The sequence below is a fragment of the Rutilus rutilus genome, assembly GCF_951802725.1.
Source record: "Rutilus rutilus genome assembly, chromosome: 3".
Classification (NCBI taxonomy): Eukaryota; Metazoa; Chordata; class Actinopteri; order Cypriniformes; family Leuciscidae; genus Rutilus; species Rutilus rutilus.
In genome coordinates, this window is record NC_140211.1 from 41,443,718 (window position 1) to 41,468,561 (window position 24,844).

A 24,844-nucleotide genomic window follows, 5' to 3' on the forward strand; every position below is an offset into this window, starting at 1 on the left:
GTAAATATTTTGATAAAGAGAGACATAAAGTTTCAGACTTTCTATTATGTTTTTTGAAGTATTTGAAGCTCTGAAACATTTTAGTAAAATCACATAGAAATATATTAAAGGAGGGCTTACATTTTTTCCATTTACAAGTATGGATATGATATTTACCCATCAATAAAACAAAATTTACAACATCAGTGAAGGGTAAGTTTAAATCACACTTAAAAAAGAGCACATCTTGTAGGGCTATAGGAGGAATTGTCTCCATTTTTACTGACAGCCAGCTATGTATATCAAACCAAAATTTCGAAGTAACCAGACAATAAAAGAATAGGTGATCGAGTGTTTCAGGACAAGAAGAACAAAAGTCACAAGATTCCACCTTGAAATGAAATCGTTTCTGTATAAAATCATTAACTGGGTAAACCTTAAACATGCTTTTGTAATGAGTCTCCTTGTCCTTCGGAGCAACTGGGTATGCCATATAGCAGGTAAAAGCTTTATCCTTCACTAAGGTTTCAACATCTCCCAAAAAATAGCACTGATAATCACCAGTGATAATACGTTTGAGTTCTTTGTAAATAAGTTTGTTATTACACTAACTGTCTAAGAGGTCTACATTACATATTTTTAAAGAGGGAAGGGAAACTACAGGTCTAGATAAAGGATCAGAAAAACTACTTTGAATTATTCTTAGCAATCCAGTGGGTATAGCATTGCATACCTTATCATAACCTTTAATTGTAATTCTAACTCTATATTTAGGGCCCAAGCCCTGAAAGGGCGAAGGCCCTATTGTTTTCGTAAGGATTTTTAGGGCCCAAGCCCTGAAAGGGCGAAGGCCCTATTGTTTCCGGAAGGATTTTTAGGGCCCAAGCCCTGAAAGGGCGCAGAGCCCTATTGTTCTTCTAAGGATTATTTATTAGGGCCCAAGCCCTGAAAGGGCGGAGGCCCTATTGTTTTCGTAAGGATTATTTTTTTAATTTTTTTAGGGCCCAAGCCCTGAAAGGCCCTATTGTTTTCGTTAGGATTATTAGGGCCCAAGCCCTGAAAGGGCGAAGGCCCTATTGTTTTCGGTAGGATTATTGTTTATTAGGGCCCAAGCCCTGAAAGGGCGAAGGCCCTATTGTTTCCGGTAGGATTATTAGGGCCCAAGCCCTGAAAGGGCGAAGGCCCTATTGTTTTCGTAAGGATTTTTTTTTTTTTTTTTTTTTTTTTGCCTTTTTGCCACTTTTGGGGCCCTTAACATGCTCAAAAACTCTTGAAACTTTGCACACAGGTCAGAACCCGCGGCCATCAGGGCCGGACTGAAGCTGGTACCCGGGCGTGGCAGGGGGGCTCGACAGCGCCCCCTGGAATGGGGTCCGAAATCTTGGTCCATATATCAAACACGCTTGCATGTAATAATATGAAACTCAGTACACATATAGATCTCATCGGGCCAAACAACTTTCGTGCTCTAAGTTTTACAAAAGCCCAACAGGAAGTCGGTTATTATACGTTGTTTGGAAAACGCATACAATGGAATGTGAAATACTCCTCCTAGGGAATTCATCCGATCGCCGCCAAACTCGGTGTGAATGAAGTCAAGACATTGAGGATGAATTCTTGCGAACAGATTTTTGATATCTCGAACGGTTTGGCCGTGGCGAGGAACGAATTTATGGCGAATAATGGGACACAGGAAGTGTGTTATAACTTCTGCATACATTATCTGATCTTGATGAAACTTCAGCAGTGTGTTCGTTGTAAGAGGCCGATCACATGGATGTGACTATTGTGAGTCAAAGTTATAGCGCCACCAACTGGCAACAGGAAGTGTGTCACTTTCAAAATGCTTTGAAATCACTTTCTTATTTTTACCCGATTTGCTTAAAACTTTATGTGTATAATGTAGACACACGGCAGATGTAGACCTGTGAAAGGATTATTGATATCTTAGATACTGTTGCCGTGGCAACGCATCAAACTTTAATATTCTTTTCGGATGCTTTTGAGACTCTTCACATGCTTGAAAATGCATGAAACTCGACAGACACATCACATTTATTATACAGTAGACATGTGCAAAGTTTCAGAAATGGGTGTGGTGGAATGGCTCAGTAGCGCCACCTTTAGTCAAAAATGGGGGCTTAGTTTTTCCTAGAATCACAAAACTTGGTAGGTGTATTGTTCTCATCAAGCAGGACACCTTTCTAATTTACAGTCATTACCTCAGATCCACAGGAAGTCAGATATTTTGGTTTGAATGTGGATTTTCTGGAGAATTTTCTCTCTCTCTCTGTGTGTCTCTGTGTCTGTGTGTGTGTGTGTGTGTGTGTGTGTGGGGGGGGGGGGGGGGGGGGGGGGGGGGGGGATTTGTCTATTCCATTTAATCTTTGTTCTTCAAGGTTTCAGGGGCTTTTGGGGCCCTTAAAGGGGTACTTCACCTCTGGGAAGATGAATGTGTATTTAAAATAGGTCATTTAAGTAGAAGAAATGTGAAGAAATTTTTGAATTTGGAGCTTTCTAGACTGAGAAAAGCCAGAAAAAGTATTTTTGGCTTATGTGGATGAAAGACAACAACTCCCAGAATGCACTTGCTTCGCTGCCTTAGGAGGCCACGCCTACCGGTAAGAGTCCGCAGATGAAAACAACAAAGCTAGCCTACGTGATGAGTTTGCGAGGGATTTAGAGATCGTCCAAAATGTCCGGGATTCGGCTTTTGCGTTCTACAGTCGCCATTCATCATGTTTACTGTGGCGAGCAGGACGAGGCTGACGGCCGCGGGAGAACAGCGCGAGGCTGGTGGCATGATTACTGAGACGCGCCGGGTCTCGCATCTCTCACGGAGGAGCGGGAATTTTTCTTAGCAATGGTAAAACGCACATCAACCGATCACTTGTTTAGCGTTCATGTAAACACTACATTCAAATTCACCAATCAGAATGAATTCAGTTAGATTGAAAGGTGTGCATGTAAACAATGAATGGCGACCGCAGAAAGCAAAAGCTGAATCCCGGACATTTTGAACGATCTCGCCCGCCGGACAAGTCCAGGAAAAGGAGGATGGTTACTTACTCAGCTTTCTCCTACTATTCAGCTTTCTCCACAGAACAAGAGCCTGCTAGCTTAGCTTCCAAAGAAAGACGGCTGACACTGTGTACATTCTGACTGAGTGAGATCCCACCCTGTATGGGCGGGCTGAAAACATGCGGAACAACGCCATCTACTGGCTGTAGTCTTTAGCCTCTGTCCAGAAAATCCTCCGATGACGCAAAATGACGATTTTTGCGTCATCGGAGGATTTTTTCCAGACAAAAAATACATAAATCTCTTGTCTCAGGGGGATATGAGGGTGGAAAGCATGGTAATTCGAAAATACTACAGGTTTTCTACTAATACAAAGCTTAATGCTAAATCCTGAAGTAACCCTTTAACGTGCTCAAAAACTCTTGAAACTTTCCACACAGGTCAGAACCCACAGTCATCAGAGCCGGGCTGAAGCTGGTACCCGGGCGTGGCAGGGGGGCTCAACAGCGCCCCCTTGGACACGGTCTAAAAACTTGGTCCATATATCAAACACGCTTGCATGAATTAATATGAAACTCGGTACACATATAGATCTCATCGGGCCGAACAACTTCCGCACTCTAAGTTATTAGCTCCGCCCAACAGGAAGTCGGCTATTATGGGTTGTTTGAAAAACGCATGCTGTGGAATTTAATGTACTCATCCTAGAGAATTCATCCAATCGCCCCCAAACTCGGTCAGCATGAAGTCAAGACATTGAGGATGATAAATTCCGGACGGATTTTTGATATCTCGAACGGTTTGGCCGTGGCGAGGAAACAATGGCGAGAAAAGAGAAACACGAAGTAATATAACTTCTGCATACGTTAACTGATCTTGGTGAAACTTCAGCAGTGTGTTCGTGGTAAGAGGTCGATCAGATGGATGTAACTATTGGGAGTCAAAGTTATAGCGCCACCAACTGGCATATATACAAATATATATATAAATATAGCTGCGAGCAGCGATGGAGGGCCCAAGCCGGTGACACCGCCACCCCGGTGGCTTTAGTGTAACTAAAGGCACCAGGGTGGCGGTGCCACCGGCTTGGGCCCGCAATCGCTGCTCGCAGCTATATTTAGGGCCCAAGCCCTGAAAGGGCGAAGAGCCCTATTGTTTTCGGTAGGATTATTATTATTAGGGCCCAAGCCCTGAAAGGGCGAAGGCCCTATTGTTTTCGGTAGGATTGTTGTTTATTAGGGCCCAAGCCCTGAAAGGGCGAAGGCCCTATTGTTTTTGTTAGGATTATTTATTATTATTAGGGCCCAAGCCCTGAAAGGGCGAAGGCCCTATTGTTTCCGGTAGGATTATTTATTAGGGCCCAAGCCCTGAAGGGGCGAAGGCCCTATTGTTTTCGTTAGGATTATTATTAGGGCCCAAGCCCTGAAAGGAAACGCATGCTGTGGAATTTAATGTACTCCTCCTAGGGAATTCATCGATTCGCCTCCAAACTCGGTCAGCATGAAGTCAAGACATTGAGGATGCTAAATTGCGGACGGATTTTTGATATCTCGAACGGTTTGGCCGTGGCGAGGACACGAATTGATGGCGAATAATGGAAACAGGAAGTGTGTTATAACTTCTGCATACATTAACTGATCTTGATTAAACTTCAGCAGTGTGTTCGTTGTAAGAGGCCGATCACAGGGATGTGACTACTGTGAGTCAAAGTTATAGCACCACCAACTGGCAGCAGGAAGTGTGTCCCTTTCAAAATGCTTTAAAATCACCCTCTTATTTTTACCCAATTTGCTTCAAACTTTATGTGTATAATGTAAACACACGGCAGATGTAGACCTGTGAAAGGATTTTTGATATCTTTAATACTGTTGCCATGGCAACGCTTCAAACTTTAATATTCTTTTTTGATGCTTTTGAGACTCTTAACATACTTGAAATTGGATGAAACTCGACAGACACATCACATTTATTAGCCCGTAGACATGTGCAAAGTTTCAGAAACGGGCGTGGTGAGGGGCTCAGTAGCGCCACCTTTAGTCATAAATGGGGCGGTTAGTTTTATCAACAGCAACAAAACTTGGTATGTGTGGCGAGGACACGAATTGATGGCGAATAATGGAAACAGGAAGTGTGTTATAACTTCTGCATACATTAACTGATCTTGATTAAACTTCAGCAGTGTGTTCGTTGTAAGAGGCCGATCACAGGGATGTGACTACTGTGAGTCAAAGTTATAGCGCCACCAACTGGCAGCAGGAAGTGTGTCCCTTTCAAAATGCTTTAAAATCACCCTCTTATTTTTACCCAATTTGCTTCAAACTTTATGTGTATAATGTAAACACACGGCAGATGTAGACCTGTGAAAGGATTTTTGATATCTTTAATACTGTTGCCATGGCAACGCTTCAAACTTTAATATTCTTTTTTGATGCTTTTGAGACTCTTAACATACTTGAAATTGGATGAAACTCGACAGACACATCACATTTATTAGCCCGTAGACATGTGCAAAGTTTCAGAAACGGGCGTGGTGAGGGGCTCAGTAGCGCCACCTTTAGTCATAAATGGGGCGGTTAGTTTTATCAACAGCAACAAAACTTGGTATGTGTATTGTTCTCATCAAGACGGACAACTTTCTAATTGACATTAACCATCTCCGACCAACAGGAAGAGAGATATTTTGGTTTGAATGTGGATTTTCTGAAGAATTTTCTCTCCCTCTCTCTGTGTCTGTGTGTGTGTGAGGGGAGGGGGGGGATTTGACTATTGCTTTTATATTGTTAATCAAGGTTTCAGGGGCTTTTGGGGTCCTTAACGTGCTCAAAAACTCTTGAAACTTTGCACACAGGTCAGAACCCACGGCCATCAGGGCCGGGCTGAAGCTGGTACCCGGGCGTGGCTGGGGGGCTCAACAGCGCCCCCTTGAACGGGGTTCTAAAACTTGGTCCATATATCAAACACGCTTGCATGAATTAATATGAAACTCGGTACACATATAGATCTCATCGTGCCGAACAACTTTCCCCGGTCAAGTTTTACGCCAGCCCAACAGGAAGTCGGCTATTATGGGTTGTTTGGAAAACGCTTGCTGTGGAATGTGAAATACTCCTCCTAGAAAATTCACCGTGTCCCCTTCAAACTCGGTGTGCATGTAGTCAAGACTTTGAGGATGCTAAATTGCGGACGGATTTTTGATATCTCGAACGGTTTGGCTGTGGCGAGGAATCGAATTTATGGCGAGAAAAGAGAAACACGGAAGTGGAATAACTTCTGCATACATTAACTGATCTTGATGAAACTTCAGCAGTGTGTTCGTGGTAAGAGGCCGATCAGATGGATGTAGTTATTCTGAGTCAAAGTTATAGCGCCACCAACTGGCAGCAGGAAGTGTGTCACTTTCAACATGCTTTTGACAAAAGTGGGGGGGTTACTTTTAACTACAGTAAAGAAAAAATAGTTTGTATATTGTTCTCATCAAGCCGGACAACTTTCTAATTTACATTCAATAGCTCTGGCCATCAGGAAGTCAGATATTTTGGTCTGAATGTGAATTTTTTTGCAAAATCAGCCTCTGAATTTTTAGCCACTCCTCTTAAACTATTTATTTTATTCGTACCAACCTTTTTCAACATGATGAAAATACATTAAATATGCTAAATTGTGAATGGATAATAAATATCTCAAACGGTTTTGCTATGGCGAGGGATTAAAGTAAAAATCTTCTAAAAATGTAATTATATACCATTTATTTCTATATAAAAGTATACAAATATCACAACTAAACCCATTTTATTCTGTTTTTGCAATTCAAGAAGAATGAAAAAGTTAAAAACAGGCTATTTAGTGCTATTTGGTTCAACAAAAAAGCAAACATAGGGCTATACTGCCCTCTTGTGTCCAAAAGGACATCAAAATAGTATATAAAACTTTTTACCAGGTAGGCCAATATTGTATTTAAATATACATTTATTAGGTATGTGTCTGAGGATATTTTCCCACCGGTTAATCGACGTGTGACACGAGTGGGTGCTTTTAAATCGCTAATATAATAGTGAAAGAAAAATAATGATAATGTTGCACACACAAATCACACACATGTGGGAAAGAATGATGCTTTTAAACAACACTAAACCGCCATTAGGTGTCGCCAGGCATCCATCTTAATAAGCGAGTCATTGATTCATTCGTTCAAACGATTCGTTCGAATGAGTCGATCATGATTAAGACAGATGTTTATGGATTGACCATTCAATCTTTGAGTCAACCGATTCGTTAAAAATGCTGAATCGTTCAGTTATGAGAAAACACGTGATGCGTGATGGTTCTGCCGTGATCTTTGTTTAACTATTTTCGCTGCTGAAACAGATCAAAAACAGTCAACATTGCATCTAAAATGTAAGTGACTTAATTGTAACTGTTTATTAACCTGTTGTATGAAATCTAGGGGTGGGAGAAAAAATTGATTCTTAGATGCATCGCGATGCGGACGTGGACGATTCTGAATCGATTCACAAATGTCAAAAAATCGATTCTCTAAAAAAATATTTTTCTAATAACGTAATATTGACGGAAGGCAAAAGGCGGAACTCTAAGCGGACGTGCGTGCAGTCTGTGGCGCGCACATAACAGAGAAGTTTCTTCTGCTCACCAAGGCTGCATTTATTTGATTAAAAATACAAACAAAAACAGTAATATTGTAAAATAGTATTCCAATTTAAAACAGCTGCTTTCTATTTTAATCTATATATTTTAAACTGTTATTTATTCCTGTGATCAAAGCTGAGTTTTCAGCATCATTACTCCAGTCGTCACTGTCACATGATCCTTCAGAAATTATTCTAATATGATGATTGATGCTCAAGAAACATTCATTATTATTTTAAATGTCGAAAACAGTTGTGTACAGTCTTTGATGAATAGAAAGTTCAAAAGAACAGCATTTATCTGAAATCTAAAGCTTTTGTAACATTAAACACTACCGTTCAGAAGTTTGGGGTCAATAATAATTTTAATTTTAATTTTGGGGGAAAGAAATAAAATAAATCAATACTTTTATTCATCGAGAATGAGTTAAAATGATCAAAAGTTACAGTACAGACATTTATAATGTTAAAAAAAATTATATTTGAAATAAATGCTGTTCTTTTGAACTTTACATTCATCAACACATTTTGAAAAAAAATCTGTACACAACTGTTTTCAACATTGAAAATAATAATTAATATTTATTGACCATCAATCATTAGATTAGATTAGATTAGATTCAACTTTATTGTCATTACACAAGTACAGGTACAAGGCAACGAAATGCAGTTTAGGTCTAACCAGAAGTGCAATAGCAGCAAGTGCAGGATATACAGTGGTTCCATAAGTGCAGAACATGGATATGTACTGAATAAATATAGAGTTGAATACTATTATAAACAAAAATTTACTGATAGATTGTCCTATGAATATAATATACAGATAACTATTACTGTGAACAGAGTTTACAGCTAGATATGTACTGAATATAATAATATACAGATGGCTATTACTATAAACAGAATGTTTACAGATAGATATGTACTGAATATAATATACAGATGGCTGTTACTATAAACAGAATTTTACAGATAGATATGTACTATGAATATATATACAGATGCTGTTACTATAAACAGAATGTGAGCATAATATACAGATGGCTATTACTATAAACAGAATTTAACAAATAGATATATGTATAAGTTAGGCTAATGAGCAGTATAACAATGGATTTAAAGTAGTGCAAATAAAGTTTGGACAGAAGCTATCCGAGTGAAAGTGCAGTGGAAAGTAATTGCATATTACAGTTAAGGTACGATATTGCAATGTATATATAAACAGTCGGTACTGTAAATAAACAGTCGGCAGTGCAAATTGAGCATATTCCAGTCAAGGTAGTAGTGCAAGATGCATATGTAAACAGTTGTTACTGTAATAACAGTCAGCAGTGCAAATGAACATTATAGTATTGCAAATAACAAAATGGAGGCAGGTGTGAGGAGGGAGAGGAGAGTCAATCAGTATATGAGGGGAGTGGGATCAATGAGGGTTAGAGTTTAATAAAGAGACAGCTCTGGGGAAAAAACTGTTCTTTAGTCTGCTGGTCCTGGTCCGGAGGCACCTGAAACGCCTGCCGGAGGGCAGGAGAGAAAACAGTCTGTGGGCTGGGTGAGAGGAGTCCTTAAGGATGCTGCGAGCTCGATGCAGACAGCGTTTCCTCTGGATGTGCTCGATGGCAGGTAGTGGAGTCCCAGTGATGCGCTGGGCGGTTTTCACCACCCGCTGCAGTGCCTTGCGCTCTGCAACAGAACAGCTCCCATACCACACTGTAGCACAGTTGGTCAGGATGCTTTCTATTGCACAGCGATAGAAGTTCACCAGGATAGTGGAGGAAAGCTGATTCTTCCTCAGTGTCCTCAGGAAGAAGAGGCGCTGGTGAGCCTTCTTGACCAGGCTGGAGGTGTTGGTTGTCCAGGTCATGTCCGCCGAGATGTGGATCCCCAGGAACTTGAAACTGGAGACACGCTCAACAGCCATTCCATTGATGTGGATGGTGTCGTGTGTGCCTCTTGACACTTTCCTGAAGTCCACGATGAGCTCCTTCGTTTTGGTGGTGTTGAGGAGCTGGTTATTTTCGGTGCACCATGTGGCCAGGTGCTTGATCTCCTCCCTATAGGCAGTCTCATCGTTGTTGCTGATGAGACCAATCACCGTAGTGTCGTCCGCAAACTTGACGATGGAATTAGATCCGTACACAGGCTTGCAGTCGGAGGTGAAGAGGGAGTAGAGGAACGGGCTTAGCACACAGCCCTGTGGTACACCAGTGTTGAGTGTGATGGATGTGGAGCAGTTGGAGCCTGATCGAACATTCTGGGGTCTGTTGGTCAAGAAGTCCAAAATCCAGTTGCACATGGAGGTGTTGAAGCCCAGGTCTCCAAGTTTGGCTATTAACTTAGTTGGGATGACAGTGTTGAATGCTGAGCTGAAGTCAACAAACAGCATGCGTGCATAAGTGTTCTTATTGTCCAGATGTGTGAGCACAGAGTGCAGTGCCATGGAGACTGCATCCTCTGTGCTCCTATTGCTACGGTAGGCAAACTGGTGTGAGTCCAATGTGGATGGTAGAGAGTCTTTTAGGTGTGCCAGGACCAGCCGCTCAAAGCACTTCATTACGATGGGTGTGAGTGCTACAGGGCGGTAGTCATTAAGGCACTTCGGGCTGGAGTGTTTTGGCACTGGCACAATGGAAGTGCATTTAAAGCATGTTGGTACAGCTGCTTGGGCAAGAGACAGGTTGAAAATGTCTGTAAAAACCCCAGCGAGCTGCTCCGCACATGCCCTGAGTACGCGTCCAGGGATGTTGTCTGGTCCAGCAGCCTTGTGCGCGCTGATCCTGCTCAGTGCATTGCAGACATCTGTGAAGGAGAGTGTGATCGGTGGGTGGTCAGCTGAGGATTTGAGCTTGGTGGCAGTTTCTCTGTTGTCTCTTTCAAAGCGAGCATAAAAGTCATTTAGCTCGTTCAGGAAGTTGACATCAGTGGCTGCGGGGGTGGAGTGAGAGGGTTTGTAGTCACTGATGGCCTGAATGCCCTGCCACATGCGCCGAGGGTCAGCGTTGGAAAAGTGTCCCTCTATCTTAAGCTTGTAGCAGTGCTTGGCCTCTTTGATGCCCCTTTTCAGGGGGGGGGGGGGGGGGGGGGGGATTTGTCTATTCCATTTAATCTTTGTTCTTCAAGGTTTCAGGGGCTTTTGGGGCCCTTAAAGGGGTACTTCACCTCTGGGAAGATGAATGTGTATTTAAAATAGGTCATTTAAGTAGAAGAAATGTGAAGAAATTTTTGAATTTGGAGCTTTCTAGACTGAGAAAAGCCAGAAAAAGTATTTTTGGCTTATGTGGATGAAAGACAACAACTCCCAGAATGCACTTGCTTCGCTGCCTTAGGAGGCCACGCCTACCGGTAAGAGTCCGCAGATGAAAACAACAAAGCTAGCCTACGTGATGAGTTTGCGAGGGATTTAGAGATCGTCCAAAATGTCCGGGATTCGGCTTTTGCGTTCTACAGTCGCCATTCATCATGTTTACTGTGGCGAGCAGGACGAGGCTGACGGCCGCGGGAGAACAGCGCGAGGCTGGTGGCATGATTACTGAGACGCGCCGGGTCTCGCATCTCTCACGGAGGAGCGGGAATTTTTCTTAGCAATGGTAAAACGCACATCAACCGATCACTTGTTTAGCGTTCATGTAAACACTACATTCAAATTCACCAATCAGAATGAATTCAGTTAGATTGAAAGGTGTGCATGTAAACAATGAATGGCGACCGCAGAAAGCAAAAGCTGAATCCCGGACATTTTGAACGATCTCGCCCGCCGGACAAGTCCAGGAAAAGGAGGATGGTTACTTACTCAGCTTTCTCCTACTATTCAGCTTTCTCCACAGAACAAGAGCCTGCTAGCTTAGCTTCCAAAGAAAGACGGCTGACACTGTGTACATTCTGACTGAGTGAGATCCCACCCTGTATGGGCGGGCTGAAAACATGCGGAACAACGCCATCTACTGGCTGTAGTCTTTAGCCTCTGTCCAGAAAATCCTCCGATGACGCAAAATGACGATTTTTGCGTCATCGGAGGATTTTTTCCAGACAAAAAATACATAAATCTCTTGTCTCAGGGGGATATGAGGGTGGAAAGCATGGTAATTCGAAAATACTACAGGTTTTCTACTAATACAAAGCTTAATGCTAAATCCTGAAGTAACCCTTTAACGTGCTCAAAAACTCTTGAAACTTTCCACACAGGTCAGAACCCACAGTCATCAGAGCCGGGCTGAAGCTGGTACCCGGGCGTGGCAGGGGGGCTCAACAGCGCCCCCTTGGACACGGTCTAAAAACTTGGTCCATATATCAAACACGCTTGCATGAATTAATATGAAACTCGGTACACATATAGATCTCATCGGGCCGAACAACTTCCGCACTCTAAGTTATTAGCTCCGCCCAACAGGAAGTCGGCTATTATGGGTTGTTTGAAAAACGCATGCTGTGGAATTTAATGTACTCATCCTAGAGAATTCATCCAATCGCCCCCAAACTCGGTCAGCATGAAGTCAAGACATTGAGGATGATAAATTCCGGACGGATTTTTGATATCTCGAACGGTTTGGCCGTGGCGAGGAAACAATGGCGAGAAAAGAGAAACACGAAGTAATATAACTTCTGCATACGTTAACTGATCTTGGTGAAACTTCAGCAGTGTGTTCGTGGTAAGAGGTCGATCAGATGGATGTAACTATTGGGAGTCAAAGTTATAGCGCCACCAACTGGCATATATACAAATATATATATAAATATAGCTGCGAGCAGCGATGGAGGGCCCAAGCCGGTGACACCGCCACCCCGGTGGCTTTAGTGTAACTAAAGGCACCAGGGTGGCGGTGCCACCGGCTTGGGCCCGCAATCGCTGCTCGCAGCTATATTTAGGGCCCAAGCCCTGAAAGGGCGAAGAGCCCTATTGTTTTCGGTAGGATTATTATTATTAGGGCCCAAGCCCTGAAAGGGCGAAGGCCCTATTGTTTTCGGTAGGATTGTTGTTTATTAGGGCCCAAGCCCTGAAAGGGCGAAGGCCCTATTGTTTTTGTTAGGATTATTTATTATTATTAGGGCCCAAGCCCTGAAAGGGCGAAGGCCCTATTGTTTCCGGTAGGATTATTTATTAGGGCCCAAGCCCTGAAGGGGCGAAGGCCCTATTGTTTTCGTTAGGATTATTATTAGGGCCCAAGCCCTGAAAGGAAACGCATGCTGTGGAATTTAATGTACTCCTCCTAGGGAATTCATCGATTCGCCTCCAAACTCGGTCAGCATGAAGTCAAGACATTGAGGATGCTAAATTGCGGACGGATTTTTGATATCTCGAACGGTTTGGCCGTGGCGAGGACACGAATTGATGGCGAATAATGGAAACAGGAAGTGTGTTATAACTTCTGCATACATTAACTGATCTTGATTAAACTTCAGCAGTGTGTTCGTTGTAAGAGGCCGATCACAGGGATGTGACTACTGTGAGTCAAAGTTATAGCACCACCAACTGGCAGCAGGAAGTGTGTCCCTTTCAAAATGCTTTAAAATCACCCTCTTATTTTTACCCAATTTGCTTCAAACTTTATGTGTATAATGTAAACACACGGCAGATGTAGACCTGTGAAAGGATTTTTGATATCTTTAATACTGTTGCCATGGCAACGCTTCAAACTTTAATATTCTTTTTTGATGCTTTTGAGACTCTTAACATACTTGAAATTGGATGAAACTCGACAGACACATCACATTTATTAGCCCGTAGACATGTGCAAAGTTTCAGAAACGGGCGTGGTGAGGGGCTCAGTAGCGCCACCTTTAGTCATAAATGGGGCGGTTAGTTTTATCAACAGCAACAAAACTTGGTATGTGTGGCGAGGACACGAATTGATGGCGAATAATGGAAACAGGAAGTGTGTTATAACTTCTGCATACATTAACTGATCTTGATTAAACTTCAGCAGTGTGTTCGTTGTAAGAGGCCGATCACAGGGATGTGACTACTGTGAGTCAAAGTTATAGCGCCACCAACTGGCAGCAGGAAGTGTGTCCCTTTCAAAATGCTTTAAAATCACCCTCTTATTTTTACCCAATTTGCTTCAAACTTTATGTGTATAATGTAAACACACGGCAGATGTAGACCTGTGAAAGGATTTTTGATATCTTTAATACTGTTGCCATGGCAACGCTTCAAACTTTAATATTCTTTTTTGATGCTTTTGAGACTCTTAACATACTTGAAATTGGATGAAACTCGACAGACACATCACATTTATTAGCCCGTAGACATGTGCAAAGTTTCAGAAACGGGCGTGGTGAGGGGCTCAGTAGCGCCACCTTTAGTCATAAATGGGGCGGTTAGTTTTATCAACAGCAACAAAACTTGGTATGTGTATTGTTCTCATCAAGACGGACAACTTTCTAATTGACATTAACCATCTCCGACCAACAGGAAGAGAGATATTTTGGTTTGAATGTGGATTTTCTGAAGAATTTTCTCTCCCTCTCTCTGTGTCTGTGTGTGTGTGAGGGGAGGGGGGGGATTTGACTATTGCTTTTATATTGTTAATCAAGGTTTCAGGGGCTTTTGGGGTCCTTAACGTGCTCAAAAACTCTTGAAACTTTGCACACAGGTCAGAACCCACGGCCATCAGGGCCGGGCTGAAGCTGGTACCCGGGCGTGGCTGGGGGGCTCAACAGCGCCCCCTTGAACGGGGTTCTAAAACTTGGTCCATATATCAAACACGCTTGCATGAATTAATATGAAACTCGGTACACATATAGATCTCATCGTGCCGAACAACTTTCCCCGGTCAAGTTTTACGCCAGCCCAACAGGAAGTCGGCTATTATGGGTTGTTTGGAAAACGCTTGCTGTGGAATGTGAAATACTCCTCCTAGAAAATTCACCGTGTCCCCTTCAAACTCGGTGTGCATGTAGTCAAGACTTTGAGGATGCTAAATTGCGGACGGATTTTTGATATCTCGAACGGTTTGGCTGTGGCGAGGAATCGAATTTATGGCGAGAAAAGAGAAACACGGAAGTGGAATAACTTCTGCATACATTAACTGATCTTGATGAAACTTCAGCAGTGTGTTCGTGGTAAGAGGCCGATCAGATGGATGTAGTTATTCTGAGTCAAAGTTATAGCGCCACCAACTGGCAGCAGGAAGTGTGTCACTTTCAACATGCTTTTGACAAAAGTGGGGGGGTTACTTTTAACTACAGTAAAGAAAAAATAGTTTGTATATTGTTCTCATCAAGCCGGACAACTTTCTAATTTACATTCAATAGCTCTGGCCATCAGGAAGTCAGATATTTTGGTCTGAATGTGAATTTTTTTGCAAAATCAGCCTCTGAATTTTTAGCCACTCCTCTTAAACTATTTATTTTATTCGTACCAACCTTTTTCAACATGATGAAAATACATTAAATATGCTAAATTGTGAATGGATAATAAATATCTCAAACGGTTTTGCTATGGCGAGGGATTAAAGTAAAAATCTTCTAAAAATGTAATTATATACCATTTATTTCTATATAAAAGTATACAAATATCACAACTAAACCCATTTTATTCTGTTTTTGCAATTCAAGAAGAATGAAAAAGTTAAAAACAGGCTATTTAGTGCTATTTGGTTCAACAAAAAAGCAAACATAGGGCTATACTGCCCTCTTGTGTCCAAAAGGACATCAAAATAGTATATAAAACTTTTTACCAGGTAGGCCAATATTGTATTTAAATATACATTTATTAGGTATGTGTCTGAGGATATTTTCCCACCGGTTAATCGACGTGTGACACGAGTGGGTGCTTTTAAATCGCTAATATAATAGTGAAAGAAAAATAATGATAATGTTGCACACACAAATCACACACATGTGGGAAAGAATGATGCTTTTAAACAACACTAAACCGCCATTAGGTGTCGCCAGGCATCCATCTTAATAAGCGAGTCATTGATTCATTCGTTCAAACGATTCGTTCGAATGAGTCGATCATGATTAAGACAGATGTTTATGGATTGACCATTCAATCTTTGAGTCAACCGATTCGTTAAAAATGCTGAATCGTTCAGTTATGAGAAAACACGTGATGCGTGATGGTTCTGCCGTGATCTTTGTTTAACTATTTTCGCTGCTGAAACAGATCAAAAACAGTCAACATTGCATCTAAAATGTAAGTGACTTAATTGTAACTGTTTATTAACCTGTTGTATGAAATCTAGGGGTGGGAGAAAAAATTGATTCTTAGATGCATCGCGATGCGGACGTGGACGATTCTGAATCGATTCACAAATGTCAAAAAATCGATTCTCTAAAAAAATATTTTTCTAATAACGTAATATTGACGGAAGGCAAAAGGCGGAACTCTAAGCGGACGTGCGTGCAGTCTGTGGCGCGCACATAACAGAGAAGTTTCTTCTGCTCACCAAGGCTGCATTTATTTGATTAAAAATACAAACAAAAACAGTAATATTGTAAAATAGTATTCCAATTTAAAACAGCTGCTTTCTATTTTAATCTATATATTTTAAACTGTTATTTATTCCTGTGATCAAAGCTGAGTTTTCAGCATCATTACTCCAGTCGTCACTGTCACATGATCCTTCAGAAATTATTCTAATATGATGATTGATGCTCAAGAAACATTCATTATTATTTTAAATGTCGAAAACAGTTGTGTACAGTCTTTGATGAATAGAAAGTTCAAAAGAACAGCATTTATCTGAAATCTAAAGCTTTTGTAACATTAAACACTACCGTTCAGAAGTTTGGGGTCAATAATAATTTTAATTTTAATTTTGGGGGAAAGAAATAAAATAAATCAATACTTTTATTCATCGAGAATGAGTTAAAATGATCAAAAGTTACAGTACAGACATTTATAATGTTAAAAAAAATTATATTTGAAATAAATGCTGTTCTTTTGAACTTTACATTCATCAACACATTTTGAAAAAAAATCTGTACACAACTGTTTTCAACATTGAAAATAATAATTAATATTTATTGACCATCAATCATTAGATTAGATTAGATTAGATTCAACTTTATTGTCATTACACAAGTACAGGTACAAGGCAACGAAATGCAGTTTAGGTCTAACCAGAAGTGCAATAGCAGCAAGTGCAGGATATACAGTGGTTCCATAAGTGCAGAACATGGATATGTACTGAATAAATATAGAGTTGAATACTATTATAAACAAAAATTTACTGATAGATTGTCCTATGAATATAATATACAGATAACTATTACTGTGAACAGAGTTTACAGCTAGATATGTACTGAATATAATAATATACAGATGGCTATTACTATAAACAGAATGTTTACAGATAGATATGTACTGAATATAATATACAGATGGCTGTTACTATAAACAGAATTTTACAGATAGATATGTACTATGAATATATATACAGATGCTGTTACTATAAACAGAATGTGAGCATAATATACAGATGGCTATTACTATAAACAGAATTTAACAAATAGATATATGTATAAGTTAGGCTAATGAGCAGTATAACAATGGATTTAAAGTAGTGCAAATAAAGTTTGGACAGAAGCTATCCGAGTGAAAGTGCAGTGGAAAGTAATTGCATATTACAGTTAAGGTACGATATTGCAATGTATATATAAACAGTCGGTACTGTAAATAAACAGTCGGCAGTGCAAATTGAGCATATTCCAGTCAAGGTAGTAGTGCAAGATGCATATGTAAACAGTTGTTACTGTAATAACAGTCAGCAGTGCAAATGAACATTATAGTATTGCAAATAACAAAATGGAGGCAGGTGTGAGGAGGGAGAGGAGAGTCAATCAGTATATGAGGGGAGTGGGATCAATGAGGGTTAGAGTTTAATAAAGAGACAGCTCTGGGGAAAAAACTGTTCTTTAGTCTGCTGGTCCTGGTCCGGAGGCACCTGAAACGCCTGCCGGAGGGCAGGAGAGAAAACAGTCTGTGGGCTGGGTGAGAGGAGTCCTTAAGGATGCTGCGAGCTCGATGCAGACAGCGTTTCCTCTGGATGTGCTCGATGGCAGGTAGTGGAGTCCCAGTGATGCGCTGGGCGGTTTTCACCACCCGCTGCAGTGCCTTGCGCTCTGCAACAGAACAGCTCCCATACCACACTGTAGCACAGTTGGTCAGGATGCTTTCTATTGCACAGCGATAGAAGTTCACCAGGATAGTGGAGGAAAGCTGATTCTTCCTCAGTGTCCTCAGGAAGAAGAGGCGCTGGTGAGCCTTCTTGACCAGGCTGGAGGTGTTGGTTGTCCAGGTCATGTCCGCCGAGATGTGGATCCCCAGGAACTTGAAACTGGAGACACGCTCAACAGCCATTCCATTGATGTGGATGGTGTCGTGTGTGCCTCTTGACACTTTCCTGAAGTCCACGATGAGCTCCTTCGTTTTGGTGGTGTTGAGGAGCTGGTTATTTTCGGTGCACCATGTGGCCAGGTGCTTGATCTCCTCCCTATAGGCAGTCTCATCGTTGTTGCTGATGAGACCAATCACCGTAGTGTCGTCCGCAAACTTGACGATGGAATTAGATCCGTACACAGGCTTGCAGTCGGAGGTGAAGAGGGAGTAGAGGAACGGGCTTAGCACACAGCCCTGTGGTACACCAGTGTTGAGTGTGATGGATGTGGAGCAGTTGGAGCCTGATCGAACATTCTGGGGTCTGTTGGTCAAGAAGTCCAAAATCCAGTTGCACATGGAGGTGTTGAAGCCCAGGTCTCCAAGTTTGGCTATTAACTTAGTTGGGATGACAGTGTTGAATGCTGAGCTGAAGTCAACAAACAGCATGCGTGCATAAGTGTTCTTATTGTCCAGATGTGTGAGCACAGAGTGCAGTGCCATGGAGACTGCATCCTCTGTGCTCCTATTGCTACGGTAGGCAAACTGGTGTGAGTCCAATGTGGATGGTAGAGAGTCTTTTAGGTGTGCCAGGACCAGCCGCTCAAAGCACTTCATTACGATGGGTGTGAGTGCTACAGGGCGGTAGTCATTAAGGCACTTCGGGCTGGAGTGTTTTGGCACTGGCACAATGGAAGTGCATTTAAAGCATGTTGGTACAGCTGCTTGGGCAAGAGACAGGTTGAAAATGTCTGTAAAAACCCCAGCGAGCTGCTCCGCACATGCCCTGAGTACGCGTCCAGGGATGTTGTCTGGTCCAGCAGCCTTGTGCGCGCTGATCCTGCTCAGTGCATTGCAGACATCTGTGAAGGAGAGTGTGATCGGTGGGTGGTCAGCTGAGGATTTGAGCTTGGTGGCAGTTTCTCTGTTGTCTCTTTCAAAGCGAGCATAAAAGTCATTTAGCTCGTTCAGGAAGTTGACATCAGTGGCTGCGGGGGTGGAGTGAGAGGGTTTGTAGTCACTGATGGCCTGAATGCCCTGCCACATGCGCCGAGGGTCAGCGTTGGAAAAGTGTCCCTCTATCTTAAGCTTGTAGCAGTGCTTGGCCTCTTTGATGCCCCTTTTCAGATTTGCTCTGGATGTGCTATAGGCTTGTGCATCTCCTGATCTGAAGGCAGTATTGCGTGTCTTCAATAGGAGTCGCACTTCCCTGTTCATCCATGGCTTCTGATTTGGGTATGTGGTGATCTGCTTCTGGGTTGTAACACTGTCAATGGTGGTATTAATATAATCCAGTACAGAGGAGGTGTAGCAGTCAATGTCCGTGTGAGAGCCACTGGTGGCTTGAGAAGCAAACATACTCCAGTCTGTGTGTAGAAACCTTTCCTGGAGTGAGAAATCTGCCCCCGCAGGCCACACCTTGATGGTCTTCACTGATGGCTTCACGCGATTGATCAGAGGTGCATATTTGGGGGTGAGGAACAAAGAAAGGTGATCTGACTGTCCCAAGTGGGGGAGGGGTGTCGCGACGTAAGCTTCAGCCATGTTTGTGTAAACATGGTCTAAGGTTTTGTTTCCTCTGGTGTGACAGGAAACATGCTGGTGAAATTTCGGTAGCACTGACTTTAAGTTTGAATGATTAAAATCACCCGCAACAATAAACGCAGCTTCCGGGTGAACGGTCTGTTGTTTACTGATGGCTGCGTGAAGTTCTTTCATAGCAAACTTGGCATCAGCATCCGGGGGAATATAGGCTGCAGTTATAATAGTGGAAGTGAACTCCCGCTGTAGATAAAACGGTCTACATTTAACCATGAGAAACTCAAGGTTAGCTGAACAATGTCTCCCAACAATAGCAGAGTTTGTGCACCAAGCTTTGTTAATGTAAATGCACAATCCACCACCTCTGGTCTTACCGGATCCATCTAATGTTCTATCCGCCCGGAATGTATGGCGTCCCGCTAGCTCAATAGCGTTGTCCGGTATTCCGCTGTTTAACCATGTTTCCGTGAAAATTAGAACATTACAGTTCAAAAGTCTCTTGCTGTATGTGATGTTGAGTCGAATCTCCTCCATTTTGTTCAACAGCGACCGTACATTGGCAAGGAAAATGCTGGGTAAAGAGAGCCGGTGTGGTGTTAGCTTTAGCTTAGCTCTTAGTCCTCCGCGCTTCCCCCGCCTTTGTTTACGATCTCGCCGGCGCCTGCGAGCACTTCCGCCCGGCCGGGCAGAGTGCATAGCCTCGGGTGATCTGGCGATCTCAGGAAGGAGTCGAAGGTTGTCCATAAAACTGTCGGAAATTCGCAAACCAATATCCAAAAGCTCACCTTGGGTGTACGATGTTAAGGCACAACTGTTCTGGACGAACAGACCCGAAATGAGCAAGAAAAATACTGCTAAATTACAGAATCTGGAGAGAATCTGGAGAGACCGCGAGCCTCGCGATGTACTCGCGCCGCCATCTTGCTGTATCACACCAGTAATGTTTTACAATCATCATATTAGAATGATTTCTGAAGGATCATGTGACACTGAAGACGGGAGTAATGATTTGTATAATAAAATATAATAAAAGTTTGTATAATATATATATATATAAATATAGCTGCGAGCAGCGATGGAGGGCCAAAGCCGGCGGTACCGCCACCCCGGTGCCTACACTAAGGCACCAGGGTGGCGGTGCCACCGGCTTGGGCCCGCAATCGCTGCTCGCAGCTATATTTATTATTATTAGGGCCCAAGCCCTGAAAGGGCGAAGGCCCTATTGTTTTCGTTAGGATTATTAGGGCCCAAGCCCTGAAAGGGCGAAGGCCCTATTGTTTTCGTTAGGATTATTATTATTAGGGCCCAAGCCCTGAAAGGGCGAAGAGCCCTATTGTTTTCGGTAGGATTATTTATTATTAGGGCCCAAGCCCTGAAAGGGCGAAGGCCCTATTGTTTTCGGTAGGATTATTAGGGCCCAAGCCCTGAAAGGGCGAAGGCCCTATTGTTTTCGTTAGGATTATTATTATTATTATTATTATTATTATTATTGTTCAAGGGTTCGGGGGCTTTTGGGGCCTTTAACGTGCTCAAAAACTCATGAAACTTTGCACACAGGTCAGAAGCTGCGGCCATTAGGGCCGGGCTGAAGATGGTACCTGGGCGTGGCAGGGGGGCTCGACAGCGCCCCCTTGTATGGGGTCCGAGTGCGGTCCGAAAACTTGGTCCATATACCAAACACTCTTGCATGAATTAATATGAAACTCGGTACACATATAGATCTTATTGGGCTGAACAACTTTCGTGCTCTAAGTTTTACGCCAGCCCAACAGGAAGTCGGCTATTAAGGGTTGTTTGGAAAACGCATGCTGTGGAATTTGATGTACTCCTCCTAGGAAATTCATCCATTCGCCTCAAAACTCGGTGTGCATGAAGTCAAGACATTGAGGATGCTAAATTGCGGACGGATTTTTGATATCTCGAACGGTTTGGCCAAGGCGAGGAAACGAATTTATGGCGAATAATGGGACACAGGAAGTGTATTATAACTTCTGCATACATTGACTGATCTTGATAAAACTTCAGCAGTGTGTTCGTGGTAAGAGGCCGATCACATTGATGTGACTATTGTGAGTCAAAGTTATAGCGCCACCAACTGGCAGCAGGAAGTGTGTCACTTTCAAAATGCTTTGAAATCACCCTCTTATTTTTACCCGATTTGCTTCAAACTTTATGTGTATAATGTTAACACACGGCAGATGTAGACCTGTGAAAGGATTTTTGATATCTTTAATACTGTTGCCATGGCAACGCTTCAAACTTTAATATTCTTTTTTGATGCTTTTGAGACTCTTAACATACTTGAAATTGGATGAAACTCGACAGACACATCACATTTATTAGCCCGTAGACATGTGCAAAGTTTCAGAAACGGGCGTGGTGAGGGGCTCAGTAGCGCCACCTTTAGTCATAAATGGGGCGGTTAGTTTTATCAACAGCAACAAAACTTGGTATGTGTATTGTTCTCATCAAGACGGACAACTTTCTAATTGACATTAACCATCTCCGACCAACAGGAAGAGAGATATTTTGGTTTGAATGTGGATTTTCTGAAGAATTTTCTCTCCCTCTCTCTGTGTCTGTGTGTGTGTGAGGGGAGGGGGGGGGGATTTGACTATTGCTTTTATATTGTTAATCAAGGTTTCAGGGGCTTTTGGGGTCCTTAACGTGCTCAAAAACTCTTGAAACTTTGCACACAGGTCAGAACCCACGGCCATCAGGGCCGGGCTGAAGCTGGTACCCGGGCGTGGCTGGGGGGCTCAACAGCGCCCCCTTGAACGGGGTTCTAAAACTTGGTCCATATATCAAACACGCTTGCATGAATTAATATGAAACTCGGTACACATATAGATCTCATCGTGCCGAACAACTTTCCCCTGGTCAAGTTTTACGCCAGCCCAACAGGAAGTCGGCTATTATGGGTTGTTTGGAAAACGCTTGCTGTGGAATGTGAAATACTCCTCCTAGAAAATTCACCGTGTCCCCTCCAAACTCGGTGTGCATGTAGTCAAGACTTTGAGGATGCTAAATTGCGGACGGATTTTTGATATCTCGAACGGTTTGGCCGTGGCGGGGAATCGAATTTATGGCGAGAAAAGAGAAACACGAAGTGGAATAACTGCTGCATACATTAACTGATCTTGATGAAACTTCACCAGTGTGTTCGTGGTAAGAGGCCGATCAGATGGATGTGGCTATTGTGATTCAAAGTTATAGCGCCACCAACTGGCAGCAGGAAGTGTGTCACTTTCAACATGCTTTTGACAAAAGTGGGGGGGTTAGTTTTAACTACAGTAAAAAAAACTCAGTTCATATATTGATCTCATCGACCCGGACAACTTTCTAATTTAAAGTCATTAGCTCCGACCATCAGGAAGTCAGATATTTTGGTCTGAATGTGGATTTTTTTGCAAAATCAGCCTCTGAATTTTTAGACACCTTTATCTAAGTGGTTTATTTTATTCCCACCAAACTTTTTCAACATGATAAAAATATATTAATGATGCTAAATTGTGAACGGATAATAAATATCTCAAACGGTTTTGCTATGGCGAGGGATTAAAGTATTGTCTAAAAAGTAAACAGTAAAAGGCTCATATATTCTAAAAATGTAATTATACACCATTTATTACTATATAAAAGTATACAAATATCAGAACTTAACTCATTTTATTCTTTTTTTTTTTCAATTTAAGAATGAAGTTTAAGTTTAAAAACTGCCAGAATGGTTGTTTAGTCTAAACAATAAATAAATAAAGTCAAACATAGTGCTATACTGCCCTCTTGTGTTCAAAATCAGGTAGGCCTATTATATCTATATAAAAATATACTAGGTATGTGACGGTGAGAATATTTTACCACCGGTTAACTGACGTGTGACACCGCTGGGGGCTTTTTAATCGCTAACTTAAAAACGAAAGTAAAATATGTTCGTCCGCACGGACATTGATAATGGTGCGGAGCAGAGCAGAGCGAGCTTTTTCAATAAATTCCTATGGAAGGAGCAATGACCTAAAAAACGTTGACTCTGTTCTGCTCGTTCCTCGCTGAGGACGCGCACCATTATGAATGCCTGTGCAGCCGTGAGCATTTTAGTTTCATTTTCGGGGCGGATTGCTTGAATGTATTTTAAAAAAGCACAATGTTGTGTTTTATTGCTACTGTACAAAAATATAAGTTAACACTTTGCAGTTTGAATGATATTCTGAACAAAATGACAGAGTATGTTTTTATGTGTCCACTGTTCAATCGCGCCCTCGTTTTAGTGATTCCCAAGTTATTTTTTCATTTAAGTTTTTTCATTGTTCTAATCAGGTCAGGCAAGTAAAATTATCTGTGTCTTATCCCTTACATTTTTATATAATATATATACACTACTGTTCAAAAATTTGGGGTCAGTAAGATTTTTAAGCGAAGTTTCTTCTGCTCACCAAGGCTGCATTTATTTGATTAAAAATACAAACAAAAACAGTAATATTGTAAAATAGTATTCCATTTTAAAACAGCTGCTTTCTATTTTAATATATTTTAAACTGTTATTTATTCCTGTGATCAAAGCTGAGTTTTCAGCATCATTACTCCAGTCGTCACTGTCACATGATCCTTCAGAAATTATTCTAATATGATGATTGATGCTCAAGAAACATTCATTATTATTTTAAATGTCGAAAACAGTTGTGTACAGTCTTTGATGAATAGAAAGTTCAAAAGAACAGCATTTATCTGAAATCTAAAGCTTTTGTAACATTAAACACTACCCTTCAGAAGTTTGGGGTCAGTAATAATTTAAATTTTAATTTTGGGGGAAAGAAATAAAATAAATCAATACTTTTATTCATCGAGAATGAGTTAAACTGATCAAAAGTTACAGTACAGACATTTATAATGTTAAAAAAAATTATATTTGAAATAAATGCTGTTCTTTTGAACTTTACATTCATCAACGCATTTTGAAAAAAAATCTGTACACAACTGTTTTCAACATTGAAAATAATAATTAATATTTATTGACCATCAATCATCATATTAGAATGGTTTCTGAAGGATCATGTGACACTGAAGACGGGAGTAATGATGCTGAAAACTCAGCTTTGATCACATAAATTAATTACAGTGTAAAATATTTTAAAATAGAAAACAGCTGTTTTAAATTGGAATAATATTTCACAATATTACTGTTTTTGTTTGTATTTTTAATCAAATAAATGCAGCCTTGGTGAGCAGAAGAGACTTCTCCTAAAAACATTAAAAATCTTCCTGACCCCAAACTTTTGAACGGTATATATATATATATATATATATATATATATATACATAAGTATATATGTTTGTAAAATAA